The 16,408-nt window shown below is 38.6% G+C and overlaps 1 protein-coding gene across 4 annotated transcripts in view; it reads right to left on the reverse strand.

Moving 5' to 3' along the window:
- The window catches only part of XPR1 (xenotropic and polytropic retrovirus receptor 1), a 242,717-nt gene that overhangs the window by 221,752 nt on the left and 4,557 nt on the right, over window positions 1-16,408 (reverse strand). Inside the window, exons 1-2 of one of the 4 annotated variants that reach the window (XM_054656432.2) lie at window positions 12,146-12,214; window positions 11,405-11,443 (exon numbers count right to left, since the gene is read on the reverse strand). The exons of 2 other annotated variants lie outside the window; for them this stretch is intronic. The gene's annotated coding sequence lies outside the window, so the exon portion shown is untranslated. Of the gene's footprint in view, window positions 1-11,404; window positions 11,444-12,145; window positions 12,215-16,408 lie in introns of those variants that run through there. One more of the 4 variants, XM_063795116.1, reaches the window with a different exon arrangement.

Here is a 16,408-nt window from a genome sequence, read left to right on the forward strand (position 1 = left end):
GCAATCTCACAAAATACCGAGCCAGAATTACCCAGGTAAGCAGCTCCGAAACGCATGCTACACAGAAACTGTGTGAGACAATAAATGTTTATTATTGTTTTAAGCCACTAAGTTTTGAGGTAATCTGCTATCCAGTAATAGATAATTCATACATCAAGCTAGATTTGAAAAATATTTTATACCACAAAATTTACGTTATTACATCATATGCAACATCTTTGGTTTGTCTTGATCAAAGGAGCTAAAACCTTTATTTCTTATAAAAAGTATGGAAAGGAAAATATTACAATTTCAAATAAGTGATTTATTTAACAACAATAAAATAACATTCCCATATGTCAAAGCTACCAACACTGTAATTTAACTTCCACTAAATGCTCTTGGAAAGTCACATGGACACACTCCTGGGCTGGAGGCTGGAGCAGATCAGACAGAAGACTAAGTCTTCATCTTCTTTGTCTACCAATCATATTCTGATAATAAAATAAAGCTGATGATTAACAAAATGCTCTCTTCTAAAAATTAAATCTATATAGCTCATTCTTACCTGATTGTGGTAATAGCTGTAAATTCTCTGAGGGCAGAGAGCACTGTCATTTCAACCTTCTTTTTTTTTTGAGATGGAGTCTTGCTCTCTGTCTCCTAGGCTGGAGTGCAATGGCGCCATCTCAGCTCACTGCAACCTCCACCTCCCAGGTTAATGCAATTCTCCTGCCTCAGCCTCCCAAGTAGCTAGGATTACAGGTGACCGCCACTACACCTGGCTAATTTTTGTATTTTTAGTAGAGACAGGGTTTCACCATGTTGACCAGGCTGGTCTCAAACTCCAGACCTCATGTGATCCGCGCGCCTTGGCCTCCCAAAGTGCTGAAATTACAGGCGTGAGCCACCACGCCTAGCCTGTCACTTCAACTTTTATAGGCCACAGGCTCTAGTACAGTTCAAAACATGTTTGTAAACTGCACAGGCTTTGTATTGCAAGATCTAAATGTCTAAAATCAGCACATCAGTTAATTTAAGTGTCAGCTATTGTTATTTTTATTGAATTATTTTAGAGCATTTCCAGTTTCATAAAATATCAAAATGCAAAGTCCTTTCTCATTTGTAGAACCAAAAGGTTCTACAATGTTATTTCCTATATGGTTATAAACATAATTTCTAATCCATGGGTCCCAGATCACTTCATGGCTACAATTTAAATATTGTAAGCCCTTAATAAACTAGGCATTATCTGCAGGCTAATACACTACAAACACACTACTGTATTTCAAAATATAAGAAGATAGTTATACTAATAAAATACTATTGTATTTTATCAAATCTAAGTACCATTAATGACTTAAGAGTCACCATTACTTCATGTACCATTAGGAAAGAAAACCATTACCAATTCAACTGTGACATCCATAAGATGCATCCCAATGTTAAAGACGTTCAAATGTGGAACAGGGGAATGTGCCTCTTAGTATCCATGAAATACAGTCATTCATCTTATCACAATGTTGTTTAAGAAATGGATTCCGGGCAAGGTGCGTGGCTCACACCTGTAATCCCAGCACTTTGGGAGGCTGAGATGGGCAGATGACCTGAGGTCAGGAGTTCGAGACCAGCCTGGCCAACATGGTGAAACCCCGCCTCTACTAAAAATACACAAATTAGCCGGGTGTGGTAGCGGGCACCCGTAATCCCAGCTACTCGTGAAGCTGAGGCAGGAGAATTGCTTGAACCCAGGAGGCAGAGGTTGCAGTGAGCTGAGATCCAGCCTGGGCGGCAAAAGCAAAACTCGGTCTCAAAAAAAAAAAAGGAAATGGATTCCAAATGTCCAGCTACTATCATTCAGTTTCCAAGATACTTTATGACATCGAAAGGGGGTCCTGTTATGCAAACAAGACTGCGTACTAATACCTTAAAATAAATATCTGTTGACTTACAAAAAGTTATTTCTGTGGCTTATTTTTAATGATGATAGAAATTAACAGCTACAATTTATCAGAAAGCATATTCTACAGGCCAGGCCCTTGTAGCACTTTCAAATATTATATCTAATTATCACAACTTTACAAAGTAAATATTATCTCCATTTTATATACAAGAAAACTAAGACTCAGAGAGAGAAAATCACTGTTTAAAGGTCTCACAGATAATAAATGAAAAAAAGGCTCAATTGCAACAAATTTAATTTCAGCTACTTTCTCTACTGCCTTCAAATATGAATAGATCTCACATATCCTCAAAGAACCCCTTCTCATTCCTAAAGATTCTATCTTATCTTCCTCACTCTTGTTACTAGAGGTATCAATGAAAGTGAAGGTTAAGGATAGGCCTTTGGAAATGACAAAAAGAGCTCATGGTGAATTCTCAACATAAATTGCTTTTTGCTAACATTTTTCCAGGTTTTAAGAGGTAAAGGGCATTGAGACAACAAATGTGTACTTTTCATTTGAGAAATTTAGCTAGTGGCAGTACTAATACAGGTGATCGAATAACTCTGTTTAATCAAAAAGTGTGTGGGGAGCCAGGCATAGTGCTGTGCACCTGTAGTCTCAGCTACTCAGGAAGCTGAGGCAGGAGGATCCCTACAGCTCAGGAGTTCAAGACTGCAGTAAGCTATGATCGTGCCACTGCATTCCAGCCAGGGCAACAAAGCAAAACCCCTGTCTCTAAGAAAGAAAAAAAAAAGTTGGGGGGACGGCGGTAAATATTCCAGTAAAAAATGACAGACTGACTATATACATTTATCTTCTTTCCTTCCCAAAACCCCACTAAAATGACAATCGAGGAATTTTTTTTTAAGTATAAAACTCTAAGAATAAAAATAATGGGAAGGTGACAGCAGCAGATAAGAGGTTTTAATAAATTTTTAGAAGACAGCAGAGAGAGAGTAAACTGACAGCACACAAAATGGAAAACCTGAAACACCTTCAAAAAGGGATACCAACAGGAAGCAAACCATTCTAGCCCCTAAACCCCAGAAGTGTTGAGGAAGTGGAAGTATCAGGTACTTGAGATGGTAGAGTTAAGGGGACACGGCTAAATATAGGAGGACTGGCCGAAGAAGTAGTTAACAGGTCCACTCAACTCCCACCTCTACCACCTCCATCCTCGCTATACTATACCCAGGAGCCTGCAGTTAATTAAAGGATGGAGGAAGGACTCAGGGATACCACTCCAGACTCAGCAGAAGGCAGAGATGAGAAACACAGATTGAAAATATGTCTACATACTAAATAGTAGGATCTCTAGCCCACTTCCTCCATCTAACTCCATAACACCCACAACTAGGAATATGTTTACTTAAAGAGTCTAACTGCAGGAAAACTAGGATATTGGTTGTGTGTTCCAAATATCCATTATTTAAACAATGACACATGAATCACAGACTGTCCACAACACAGAGCATTTGCATATATCATTCAAGAGTGACCTCTAAAGTTAAGCACTTAATATTTAGTTACGCATCTTTAATTCTTTTTGTTTTTGTTTTTGTTTTGAGACAGAGTCTTGCTCTGTCACCCAGGCTGGAGTGCAGTGGCGCGATCTCGGCTCACTGCAAGCTCCGCCTCCGGGTTCACGCCATTCTCGTGCCTCAGCCTCCCGAGTAGCTGGGACTACAGGCGCCCGCCACCATGCCCGGATAATTTTTTTTTGTTGTATTTTTAGTAGAGATGGGGTTTCACTGTCTTAGGCAGGATGGTCTCAATCACCTGACCTCGTGATCCGCCCACCTCAGCTTCCCAAAGTGCTGGGATTACAGGCGTGAGCCACTGCGCCTGGCCTGCATCTTTAATTTTTTAATCAAAATACTAAATGGCTATTAGCTTGCACTAGAAAATGCTCTTGGGTAGTTTCACAAACAAGGATTTATACTCCTCCCACAAACATCTGAAAATTGTGAGAAATGCAATGTAATTTTCAGGAACCCAGTGCATAAGTCCCCCAAAAAGATGCTAACTGCAAAAAATACATACATAAACTAAATAACAAATAGCTAAAATATTATTATCAGAGATGCCAAAATTATCAGAGATGAAAAGAACAGATGTAATCAGTAATCAGAATCATCTCATGAATTTATAGAAAACAATTTTAAAAATCAGATTTCTGGCTGGGCGCAGTGGCTTACACCTGTAATTCCAGCACTTTGGGAGGCCGAGCCGGGTGGATCACCTGGGGTCAGGAGTCTGAGACCAGCCTGGGCAACATGGTGAAACCCCATCTCTACCGAAAATACAAAACATGAGCTGAGTGTGGTGGTGTGCACCTGTAATCACAGCTACTCAGGAGGCTGAGGCAGGGGAATCGCTTGAACCCAGGAGGTGGAGGTTGCAGTGAGCTGAGACTGTGCTACTGCACTCCAGCCTGGGCAATAGAGTGAGACTTCATCTCAAAAACAAAAAATCAGATTTCTCAGGTTTGAACTCCCAGAAATTCTACTTTCTATAGATATTTAGTGGGGTCCACATATTTGCATTTCTGTATTTTTAGAAGCAGCCCAGGTAATTCTGATGCACATGGGCAGTGAACCAATCTTTGAAAAACACTATCCTACATTTCAGAAATGAGAGACTCTCACATAGTGCAGCTAAACAGGCACTGCCACTTAATGGCAGAGACAGACCTAGAACCTTAACCTCTGCTGCTACAAATTCTCAGAAAATCCTAAAATGAGAGATATACACACAAATACATATATATACACATATACATACATACAGCAATGAAAGGAAACTGAATTACAATAATTTGTCCTTTTTGCCATGACTTAGTGAAAGTTTTGGAGCTGAGCAATAGCCACTACCCACATGTTGCCATCAAAAGTAAAATTTTTTAATTTTAGTAAACTAAAATTAAATATTCAGGTCCTTGGTCTATCTAACCAAATTTCAAATGCTAAACAACCACATCTGACTAGTGGCCACATATTGGACAATGCAGATATAGAACACCTACACTGCAGAAAGATCTACTGGCTACTGCCATATTCTTTTTCCTTTTTTTTTTTTTTTTTTTTGCAGATAAGAGTCTCACTCTGTCACCCAGGCTGGAGCGCAGTGGGGTGATCTCGGCTCACTGCAACCTCCACATCCTGGGTTCAAGCAATTCTTGTGCCTCAGCCTCTGGAGTAGCTGGGATTACAGATATGCACCACTATACCCCGGCTCATTTTTGTATTTTCAGTAGAGATGGGGTTTCACCATGTTGGGCCAGGCTGGTCTCAAACTCCCGGCCTCAGGTGATCCACCCACCTTGGCCTCCCAAAATGCTGGGATTACAAGTGTGAGCCACGATGCCCAGCCTGGCTAGTGCTATATTCTAAAGCTTGCCTACTCAGACAGTTGCCAAGGCTGCTTTCCTTAGAACGCAACGAAGAAGAATGACAATGACAAAACCTACAGTAGTCAAGTGCCTGGCCTAGTTTGATAATAAAATAGTCATGCACAGCATAATGACGTTTTGGTCAACAACAGACCACATATACAACAGTGGTCTCATAAGATTATAATACAACTGAAAAATTCCTATTGCCTTAGTAAAGTCACAACTGTTGTAGCCATCATAATGTTAAAGCACAATTTTTATGAATTTAGTGTAGGCTAACTGTACAATGTTTATATAAAATCTACAGTAGTGTAAAGCAGGAGGTGAGCAGTGGGCAAGCGAGCAAGCGAAGTTTCATCCATATTTACAGCGGCTCCCCATTGCTCACATTATGGCCAGAGCTCTGCCTCCTGTCAGATCAGCAGTGCCATTAGAGTCTTATAGGAGGGTGAACCCTACTGTGAACTGCGCATGCGAGGGATCTAGGTTGCTGCTCCTTATGAGAATCTAATGCCTAATGATCTGAGGTGGAGCTGAGGCAGTGATGCTAGTGCTGTGAAGCAGCTGCAATTACAGATTAACATTAGCAGAGTGGTTTGACTGCACAGAGACCATAATAAATCAATTGCTTACAAACTCTTACCAAAACCCTACCAGTGAGTGGTAAGTGACAATTAAGCTGCATCTTGTGGCAGGCTTTATAGTAGCAAGAGGATTGATGTACATCAATTGTACAGCTGCATCTGGTGGCAGGCTTTAAGTCAGAATCCAACACTTATTTCAGTCCATGCATGGCCCACCCATTATTTTATTTACTACTTCCACCCACACCTCTTTCCTGCACTGCGCACTTGTCTCAGTCACAGTTTCGGTAAGCCCACAAGCTAACCCTAGCCAAAATGAGTAAAAAACAAATGTGAGCAGAGAGCTTCTTTGAATAGGGGAAAAGACCCAATGATGAGACAGCAGAGGGTTCTAAGACTGCCAAAAAAAAAAGAAAGCTGCATTTAAAAGAAAATACCAAGGCTCCTACTTAAATAATAGGTTCATTGCAACAGGTGATTCATATTCTCCAAGCCAGCTTTGTATATGTGGCGACCAGCTATCCAAGAAAGCCATGAAACCTTCAAAACTACTTCATCACCTGGAGACCAAGCACCCTACATTAAAAGACAAGTCTTTTTCGAAAGAAAAAAAAAAAACATGAACATGAAGAACAGAAGCAGTTATTGAAAGCCACCACTTCATCAAATGTGTCTGCACTGAGAGCATCATTCTTAGTGGCTAACCACACTGATAAAGCTAAGAAGCCCTTTACTATTGGTGAAGAGTTGATCGTGTCTGCTGCTAAGGACATTTGTCATGACCTTTACGGAGAGGCTGCAGTTCAAAAGGTGGCATGTGTTCCTCTTTTGGCTTGCACTGTAACTAGACGAATGGATGAAATAGCAGAGGATACAGAGGCACAATTGTTAGCATTAATGGGAACCATGGTATGGAATCCAGGTTGACAAGTTACCGATGTTAACAACAAGGCAACAATACTTGTTTTTGTGTTACATGTTTTCAGGAGAATATACATAAGGATATATTATGTGCACTTTTGTTGCCAACCAACACCACAGCTGCAGAACTATTCAAGTTTTTGAATCATTAAATATCAGGAAAACTGAATTGGTCATTTTATGTTGGTATATGCATGGACAGAGCAGCTGCCATGACTAGATGGCTTTCTGGTTTCACTGCTCGGGTCAAAGAGGTCACTTCCAAATGTTGAGTCTATGTACTGTGTCACCCACAGAGAAATGCTGGCTAGTTGAAAAATGTCGCCTGAACGATATTTTGCAAGATGTGACTAAAATTATTAACATTAAAGTACATGCCCTTAACTCACATCTGTTTGCACAGCTCTGTGAGGAGATGGATGCAGAGCACACACATCTTCTCTTAGTGAGAGGGCGTTCTAAAGGTAGATCACTGGCCAGAGTTTTTTAGTTACAAGAGCCGCTCCAGAGATTTCAGAAAAGCAGTCACCACTAGCAGCATATTTCTGTGAGACAGAATGGGTCGCAAAACTTAACTTGTGTGACACATTCAACCTGCTCAACAAACTCAATCTGTCACTTCGGGAGAGATGGACAACTGTGATCAAGTCGGCAGATAAAGTGGCTGCATTCAAAGCCAAACTGGAATTATGGGAGCGACAAGTGAACACTGAGATTTCTGACATGTTTCAAACATTAGCAGAGATTTTGAAAGAGACTGAGCCAGGGCCTTCTTTCTCCCAGCTGGTGCATGATCACCTATCTCAGCTTTCCAAAGAATTTAAGCATTACCTCCCAACTACAAAAGACCCCCAAACTGGGAAAGAATGGATCCGCAATCTATTTGTGAATAAACCAGGTGAACTGGCTTTGTCCATGCTAGAAGAGCAACTGCTTGAGATCACAAATGACGGTGGACTTAAAAGTGTGTCTGAGACAACTTCAAATTTCCACACATTCTGGATTCAAGTCAAGGCAGAATGTCCTGAGATTATCACAAAAGCACTGAAAAGCCTGCTTCCATTTCCAACTTCCTATCTTTGTGAAGCAGGTTTTCTGCAATGACAGCAACCAAAACCAGATTACGGAGTAGACTGAACATAAGCAACACACTTTGTGTATCACTGTCTCCCCTCAGCCCCAGATGGGACCATCTAGTTGCAGGAAAACAAGCGCTGCTTCCCACTGATTCTACATTATGTTGAGTTGTATAATTATTTCATTATATACTACAATGTAAATATAATAAAAATAAAGTGCACAATAAACGTAACACGCTTGAATCATCCCAAAACCACTCCCCCTCCCCCTGGTATGTGGAAAAACTGTCTTCCACAAAACCGGTCCCTGGTGCCAAAAAGGTTGGGAACCACTGGCCTGTAACATATAGGCTAGGTGTTTTACATACATACTATCTCAACATCGTAATTACTGAGAAAGATATTTCCACTGTTTTACAGGTAGAATCTAAGGCTCAGAGAGGTCCTTACATCTAATAAATAATGAGATCCAAATTCAAATTAGTCTGTTGGAATCCAACTAAACTCTAAACTTCACATACAATAGATGAGAAGATAGATGCAAAGTTAAAAAAAAAAGTCACAGACCAGTATCAGTAGTATTAACGTTATCTTAAAAAAAAAAAAAAGTAAATCAGAAGAGGGAGAGTCAACATTAAAAGTATAGGAAAAGGAAAGTCTCAAAACAATGGCAGCACATATAAGCATAATCCAGGAAGAAGACACCCCTACCCGAGGACCTGACCCATTTAAACACTGTGGGACACTGGCCTAACAGCATTAAATAAATGCATCATTAACTCTCTCTTTCTAATTATAGTATATAATCAGCCAGCCACCTTCTAGTTATTATGTATCTCCCTTCACAGCTTGGTGACAGGAAAAACGTATTTTAGCCTAGAATGTGAACATTAGGTACATTTCTCGTTGTAAATTAGTAATTTGCCACCCAGATGTTTACACATCACTCCCATGTGAGCTTAATATCATTCAATCAATCACTTAGTTATATACTATTGCCCAAGCCCCATCAATCCAGAGTTATGGAAAAGACCAAATTCTGATGAGAACCTGGGCCACACCGAATTCATCAGAGTAAAGACATTCTAAGAGGCTTCTTGGCAGCCAGTCAAATGGTGTTCCCAAGCAACACAGTGACCTCAAATGCACCTACTACTTGAACTCCATCAGCATTTATTTATCCCTTCAGTGAAAGTCCTAATAGTTCTACCAAATTTCAAATCCACTCTTCTTCTTCAACCCTCTTCCTATCTCAGTGGAACCACAGAGCATCCACAGTGATAAAAAAATGGAATCTGAAGTAAGGCAGACCTAGGTTCATTATCTTAACTCCACCATTAACTAGCTGTTTGACTTTGGACGTTGTTAATTACTTAAATATGAGACTCTATTTTCTTATAAAATGGGCTAAACACCTATGTCAACAGGCCTGCTGTAAGGATCACATGAGATAATTCATTCAACAAATATGTGAGTTGCTAAATGTGACAAACACACTGTGCTAGATGATGGACACTGACAAGTATCTACTACTCTGTCTGACAAATAGTAGGCATTCAGTGAATGTTATGCTATTACTGTTGTATTTCATCAAATCTAGAATGCCACTAATAATAACATACACCATTATTTTATGTGCTTCTAAGAATGGAAAAATGTCTGCCAATTAAACTATGGCATAGCATTAATTATAAGACATACCCTGATTTCAGATGTTAAAATGTGAAAAAAAGCACATATTAAGATTGACTAAATAAGGTATTAATTCAAGCCTTCATTATCCTTGGCTATGCTGTTTGGTTTTCCTGTCTTTGGTCTTGCACTCTCCAAAGTATCCTCCAAGATCTAGATTACACACCTCACTTTGAACTAACCCCTCTCCCAATCTCTTCTTTAAAATCCTTAATGCTTCATACCAGGAAAATGTTTAAACTTCTTAGAATGGTATTACACACGCTTCACTCTTTCATCCCTCCCAGCTCACCTTCCCAACTTCACTTTACCAGCTCTTCAACATATCTAACTAAACCAGATTGCATTAACTATGTTTGGATACTTCCACTCATCTTTGTCTCTGTTCTCTATCACTCTAACTCCTAGATTTCCCCAGGTGCCCTTTCCCCTCTTCACTATGTGTTAACATCATACTCAATCTCTAGTACCCATTTCAAACACCACCTCTGCAGATCCTTCCAAGATAAACGTCTTTACGCTCTAGAGCAAAATCAATTGGTCATTCCTCTATAACATAATCACAGTACATACTGTGATTAGGAGACCACCCAAATTAAGAACTCCTCTAAGGCAGGAACTAAGTCTTACTTATTATATTACTTGACAGCATAATACCAAGTTAAGAATTCAGCGTCTGAAATATCTGTGTCATACCTGTGTCTGAATTCTGGTTCTACCACTCCCTAGCTACATGACCTTGGGCAATCTATTTCATCTCAGACTCAGTATCTTCTTATAATGGGGATAACAAAACCTACCTTAGAAGGTAAGGATTAAATGTAAAATGCCTGGCACACTAGAGCACTCAACAAACATGAGCTGTTGTTATTATCCTCATTATTGTTTTATTATTTTTTTTAAAAAAAAGAAAGGGGACAGTCATGTATACTTAGTAAACTGGTTTCATTCATATTCTTATCTTCTCTACCCATATATGCTCTGACTTTGGCTTGGCAATTTGGGTTACAGGTAAAGGATACACTCTTCATGTACAGGTAACACATGTAACCTGTGCTAACATTAAAATGTTACAGAGGAACGAGGCCAATTCATTTCTAAACCTTCCTGAGTCTTGCTTTCATTGTTACCTGACCCCTCAAGCCTCAGCATAATTCCTCGGTCCTATCTCCTCACTCAAGATAGGTTTCCACTTGTGACCATAACTAAATAGGGCAATGCCGAACTTTCTTGTTGTTGGGTAAATAATAACATCATTAATTTACCCAGTCTTTTAATTGGCATTTGCAAGAACTATTTCAGGTTGTTAATGGAATCTAATGGATTAGATACAGATAAATGTATTAATGCAGAGTATCTGAGTAATCATTAACAAGAACATTTAAATCCCTACTGACTCTTACAAAGAAACTTCATTCTTAAAATTTCAAAGCAATGTTTATACAGCAATGATAAGCTTTAACAAGATACAGCAGTAAGCAGAAGGCCAATATTCTTATATCAGGCTCTGCTATTAGCTAGTCATGAGACTCTGACCAGGTATCTTGGCATCTCTGCTCTCAATTTATTCATTTGTAAAACAGAGGGGTTGAGAAAGTCTCTTTCAACTCTAAAAAAGATTAAAAATTAAATTTTCACTAGAAAATTGAAAAGAACTAAAATCAGATACCCACTAAAAACTCAAGCAACTCACTTAAGCCATTCAGACATACTTAGTAACACATGCAAATTTCACCTCAATTCTAAAAACAAATATACAGACACAGTCTATAACTGAGATGAACACAAGTTACAAGAGAACTAACTTACCTCACAGCCACATAATTGTTCTCACTTGGTTTTCTTACTCTGTACAAAAAGGTTAAGAGTGATTTATTAAGAAAAATATTAGCAAAAAATCAACAAAGCCATTTACCATGACAACCTAAACTGGACAAACCTGGAGGAACAAGCTTTGAGTCTCACTTTCCCAGTCAAAAATAATATTAGCCAAACATTATTTAGTATTGTTGAGCTCTGCAGATGAAATAATTTTAATAGGAAATTTATTGCTGTTACTATGTGCCAGGTATTGTTCTAAACACTTTTCATATTTTTAACTCATTTAATCCTCACAACAATCCTGTAAGTACTATTATTATCCCTGTTTTACAGATGAGGAAACTGAAGCACAAAAAGGTTAACTGACTTGCCTGAAGTCACTCAACTAGTATGTTGGTGGAGCTGGAATATAAACTTAGGTAGACTGGCTTCAGAGTTTTTTTCTATGTGTTATTAATATACTAGCATATTATATAAACTAATGAGCAATAAAATGAATCAGGGTGATTGTGTTAACTCAGCTACAAACAAAACCATATAACCTGAATCACTTAACCTCTTTTCCCATTTGGGTAAAAAAGGAAGTTGAGCTAAATAATCTTAAAAGTTCCTTACAAGTCTAACATTCCATGATTTATGATCCAGAAGCCAAACACCAAAACTGTAGCATAGCAAACAGCTGTTCACTTTTGTCCTCCTCTTTTTACCCTTATCACCTTATCTCCTTACCTTTTTCTTCTGATTCATCTTCGTAAGTTCCTTTATTTACCAGCTGGCTGTCCAGTAATAGTTACACTGATAACCTTGAGGGAAATATAATTTAACAGAGGTGAACACTATCCTACAGACCACACTCTACTATCTCCAAACTATGCAGACTAAGACCTGGGACTAAAAATAGACCTGCCATTACTTCACTGGGCTGTAGAAAGGTCAGCGGTGCCTAAGAACAGGTCAGACCAGGCCTAAATGTATGCATGTTTAAGTGGATGGATTTATTCATTTTTCATAAAACAGTACGCCATAGGAATTAAGAGCATGGGCTCTTACAATCTCCACAATTAGCTATCCACAATTACTATCAACATAATCAGTTACCTAATGGCTCCAAGATTCAGTCTCTACCATCTAGAAACGGAGCTAACAACCTACGCTATAAGAGGTGTTTTTAAAGAACTTACCACAGTGCCTGATACAGTAAGCGCTCAAAAAATAACAGCTGCTGTTATTGCCACTACTACCACCACTGCTGTTATTTACAATTTCCATATAAAAGCAACAGCTCCACAGTCTGATTTGATTTAATTTCAAATTCTGGTTCCATTTACTTACTAAGTATAGAGCCTTAAGCAAATTACTGATCTCTCTAAGCCTGGGTTTCCTCATCAGTAAAATGGAGATAATAAATCATCTATCTTACAAAACTACGTGAACATTGAGATAACATATGTAAAACAGCTGACACCTGGTTCCTAACTGCTCAATAAATGTTAATTCCTTTCTCCTTAATGACAAGCTTACCACACTTCTGCTAATTCAATTTAAAGAAAGGAGAGTAGAATTAGGGATCACATGAGATCCAGGGAAGCCAACTTTCTTTTCTCTGTTGTCCTTGCTGTGGGGCAGATACCAGACACTCCTCATCCAGGGAACTCCTTTATCCTCTTCCATGTTTGATAAGACTAGAGAACCTTTTTTCAGGCTATCTTCAAACTTCTAATACAGTATATGTATCAATGTACACTGGAATCCTCAATAACTGTTAAGAGTTTCAAGTGGTCCTGAAACCAAAAAGTTTGAGAACCACTACTCTAAGGTATAAAAAAAGCCCACAAAGCACATGGATTACTCTATGAATTACAACTTTAACAAATTTAGCCTAGATAAGTAACTCACATAAAAATAACCTAAAAACTTCTCACTTTTCTCTATAATTAAATTTCAGTCCTTCAATCTTGAAAAAAATCACTTGTTCACTAGTTATTTACGAATAGTCAATGATAGAACTGGATTTTAGGATTTATATCTGATTTCTGGTCCAAGGTCTTTCTAATACAGCAGGTCATCCTCAATTAATAAAAGATGACTATGTTTTCTTAATCAATATATTAAGCCTCTTGTTATAGAGATTATGAAAATTTTAAGTTATGTTTACAGTAGATTAATTATATTTTCCTTTGACTCCCTAGCAAATAAACAATTTTTAAAGGGTGTTTTTTTTTTCAGACAGTGTCTCACTCTGTCACCCAGGCTGGAGTGCAGTGGTGCTATCTCAGCTCACTGCAACCTCCGCCTCCTGGGTTCAAGCAAGTCTTGTGCCTCAGCCTCCCAAGTAGCAGGCACACGCCACCACACCCAGCTAATTTTTGTATTTTTAGTAGAAATGGGGTTTCACCATGTTGGCCAGGCTGGTCTCGAACTCCTGATCTCAGGCGATCTGCCTGCCTTGGCCTCCCAAAGTACTGGGATTACAGGTGTGAGCCACCGTGCCCAGCCTAATTTTTAAAACATTTTCTGATCAGTCCCTATACATACCACACTTGCTTGGTGATGGGAAGAAATAGGTGACTAAATATCAGTCTGAGTAAACAACTAAGATTTTAAAGGAATATAACTTAAGTTACAAAAGTAATCCAAATTTATACAGAAGTATAAAGTAGTACAAGATTTATTTGTAGTACAAAAGTAATACAAATTTATACAAAAGTAATACAAATTTATATCCATGTTCCAAGTCCTCAATCTTCAGTCTTCCCTTTCTACACCACTTTTTAATTTTAAAAATACTATGTTTACTGAAATACAAAACCAAATACACACATACACACAAATTTGGGGTGTGTGTGTTTTGGTTTTTTTCTGTTATTTTTAAGGTACTGAAAGCTAGCATTTAATGACAAATCAGCCTATAGCAAAGGAAGACTTCTATAAATTTGTGGAATGAACGAATGATTTGTAAGGTATTTGTTCATGAGCTTTCTCTGCTGGCTTCTTTTAGCATTTACTAGATAAGGAAAGACCTGAAAAGGCAAATACACTGGGCAAGAACCCTGGTGAATTCTGACACTCTCTCATTCCCAAAGGCCACCTCAATACCAGGCAACCCACAAACCAGCTGTGGTTAATCTGTACAAGTTGGGCAAAGTCTTCCAAACTTTTATTATGTCAAATCCCTATTTAAAAAAAGTTTTATTATGTATCTCCAATATATGCATATTTATTTATTAATTATACCCATCTGTATCTGTGTACAATGTAAAACAAAATTGTTTAAAATAGAAGTTTTAAAAAGATGACACAAGGATGAAATAATTTCTACCTTTCATTTATGAACAGTACAAAAATATTTTTGATCTAAGAAATTATCAATAACAATGCTTTGAGAGAACATAACTGAAAAGTTTCATTTTTTTAATCTTCATAAAAAAACAAAAAAAGTTTTTTAAATAAATAAAACCTTCATTTAACATTTTATGATACAGTGTTTCAAAGGTCCAGTTCAAAGTTCAGGATTCATTTGATTTTGAAACTTAATTATAATGGCTATAAACTGAAAAAACAGACCTTACAAAGGCAGAATACTCATAATATATACACTTACAGTCAAGTTCATTGTGACTGACAGAAGATGTAAAACCTTACTTCGAAGAGTTAGCTTAGGCCAGGAGTGGTGGCTCATGCCTGTAATCCCAGCACTTTGGGAGGCTGAGGCAGGCGGATCACGTGAGAACAGGAGTTCGAGACCAGCCTGGCCAACATGGTGAAGCCCCGTCTCTACTAAAAATACAAAAATTAGCTGGGTGTAGTTGCGTGCGCCTGTAATGCCAGCTACTTGGGAAGCTGAGGCACAAGAATGGCTTGAACCTGGGAGACGGAGGTTGTAGTGAGCTGAGATCAGGTCACTGCATTCCAGCCTGGGTGACAGAGCAAGACTCCGTCTCAGGAAAAAGAAAAAAGAATTAGCTTAATAATTTTTAAATTTTTGGCGAACTTCTTGTCAAGTCTACTCAAGTGTCATTGTTTTTATCTGTAATTTGGCTGCCAAAAAGCTAGTACTAGAAGGAGAAACCTCAGCTCTGTTGTCATTTTCTTGTTGTTCACTTGTGCTTGCATTATTGGTATTACTGTTATGGAATCTTTACAGGAGTCTTTTTAAGACATGTCTATTTCCTAGCGGTTGATTTGGCTAAAACTAGATAATAATTTATAGATTCATTTAATTATGCACCCATAACTGGATTAATGATTATCTGCCAAAGTGAACAAACAAGTGAAAAAGCCACTGGCAATCCTTCTGTTTTCCTCAGTATACCTGTGCATGACCTCCTTAGCAGGGGTACTGCGTCAATCCATTTATTAAATACTAGTAAAATTGTATTTCTTCCTTTTCTTACGCATAAAAATAAGTAAAATTAACAGTTCTGTCTTCCCTTACTTTTCTTTTCTTTTTTTTTTTTTTTTTTTGAGATGAAGTCTTACTCTGTTGCCAGGCTGGAGTGCAGTGGCACAATCTCAGCTCACTGCAACCTCCGCCTCCCCGGTTCAATCGATTCTCCTGCCTCAGTCTCCCGCGTAGGTGGGACTACAGGCATGCACCACCACACTCAGCTAATTTTTGTATTTTTAGTAGAGATGGGGTTTCACCATGTTGGCCAGAATGGTCTCAATCTCTTGACCTCAAGTGATCCGCCTGCCTCGGCCTCCCAAAGTGCTGGGATTACAGGCGTCAGCCACCGTGTCCAGCCCCCTTACTTTTCTAATACTGTCTTCTCTTTACTCCATGGGAGTTTTGGGCACACTCCTTTGGGGCCTACAACTCAAATATACCTGAAATCCTTACCCAGCACAACTCAATCATTCTCTTAAATGCTTCCCAGATTAGGACTGAATTTGAAGCTAGGACTAAGTTTCCATGGTCACCCCAGGTCAAATAAGATTCTTAGGTTCTTATGATCTGGGCCTTCACCCAAAAGCTGATCCAAAACCAACCTT

The sequence above is a fragment of the Pan troglodytes genome, chromosome 1 (assembly GCF_028858775.2).
Source record: "Pan troglodytes isolate AG18354 chromosome 1, NHGRI_mPanTro3-v2.0_pri, whole genome shotgun sequence".
Taxonomy (NCBI): Eukaryota; Metazoa; Chordata; class Mammalia; order Primates; family Hominidae; genus Pan; species Pan troglodytes.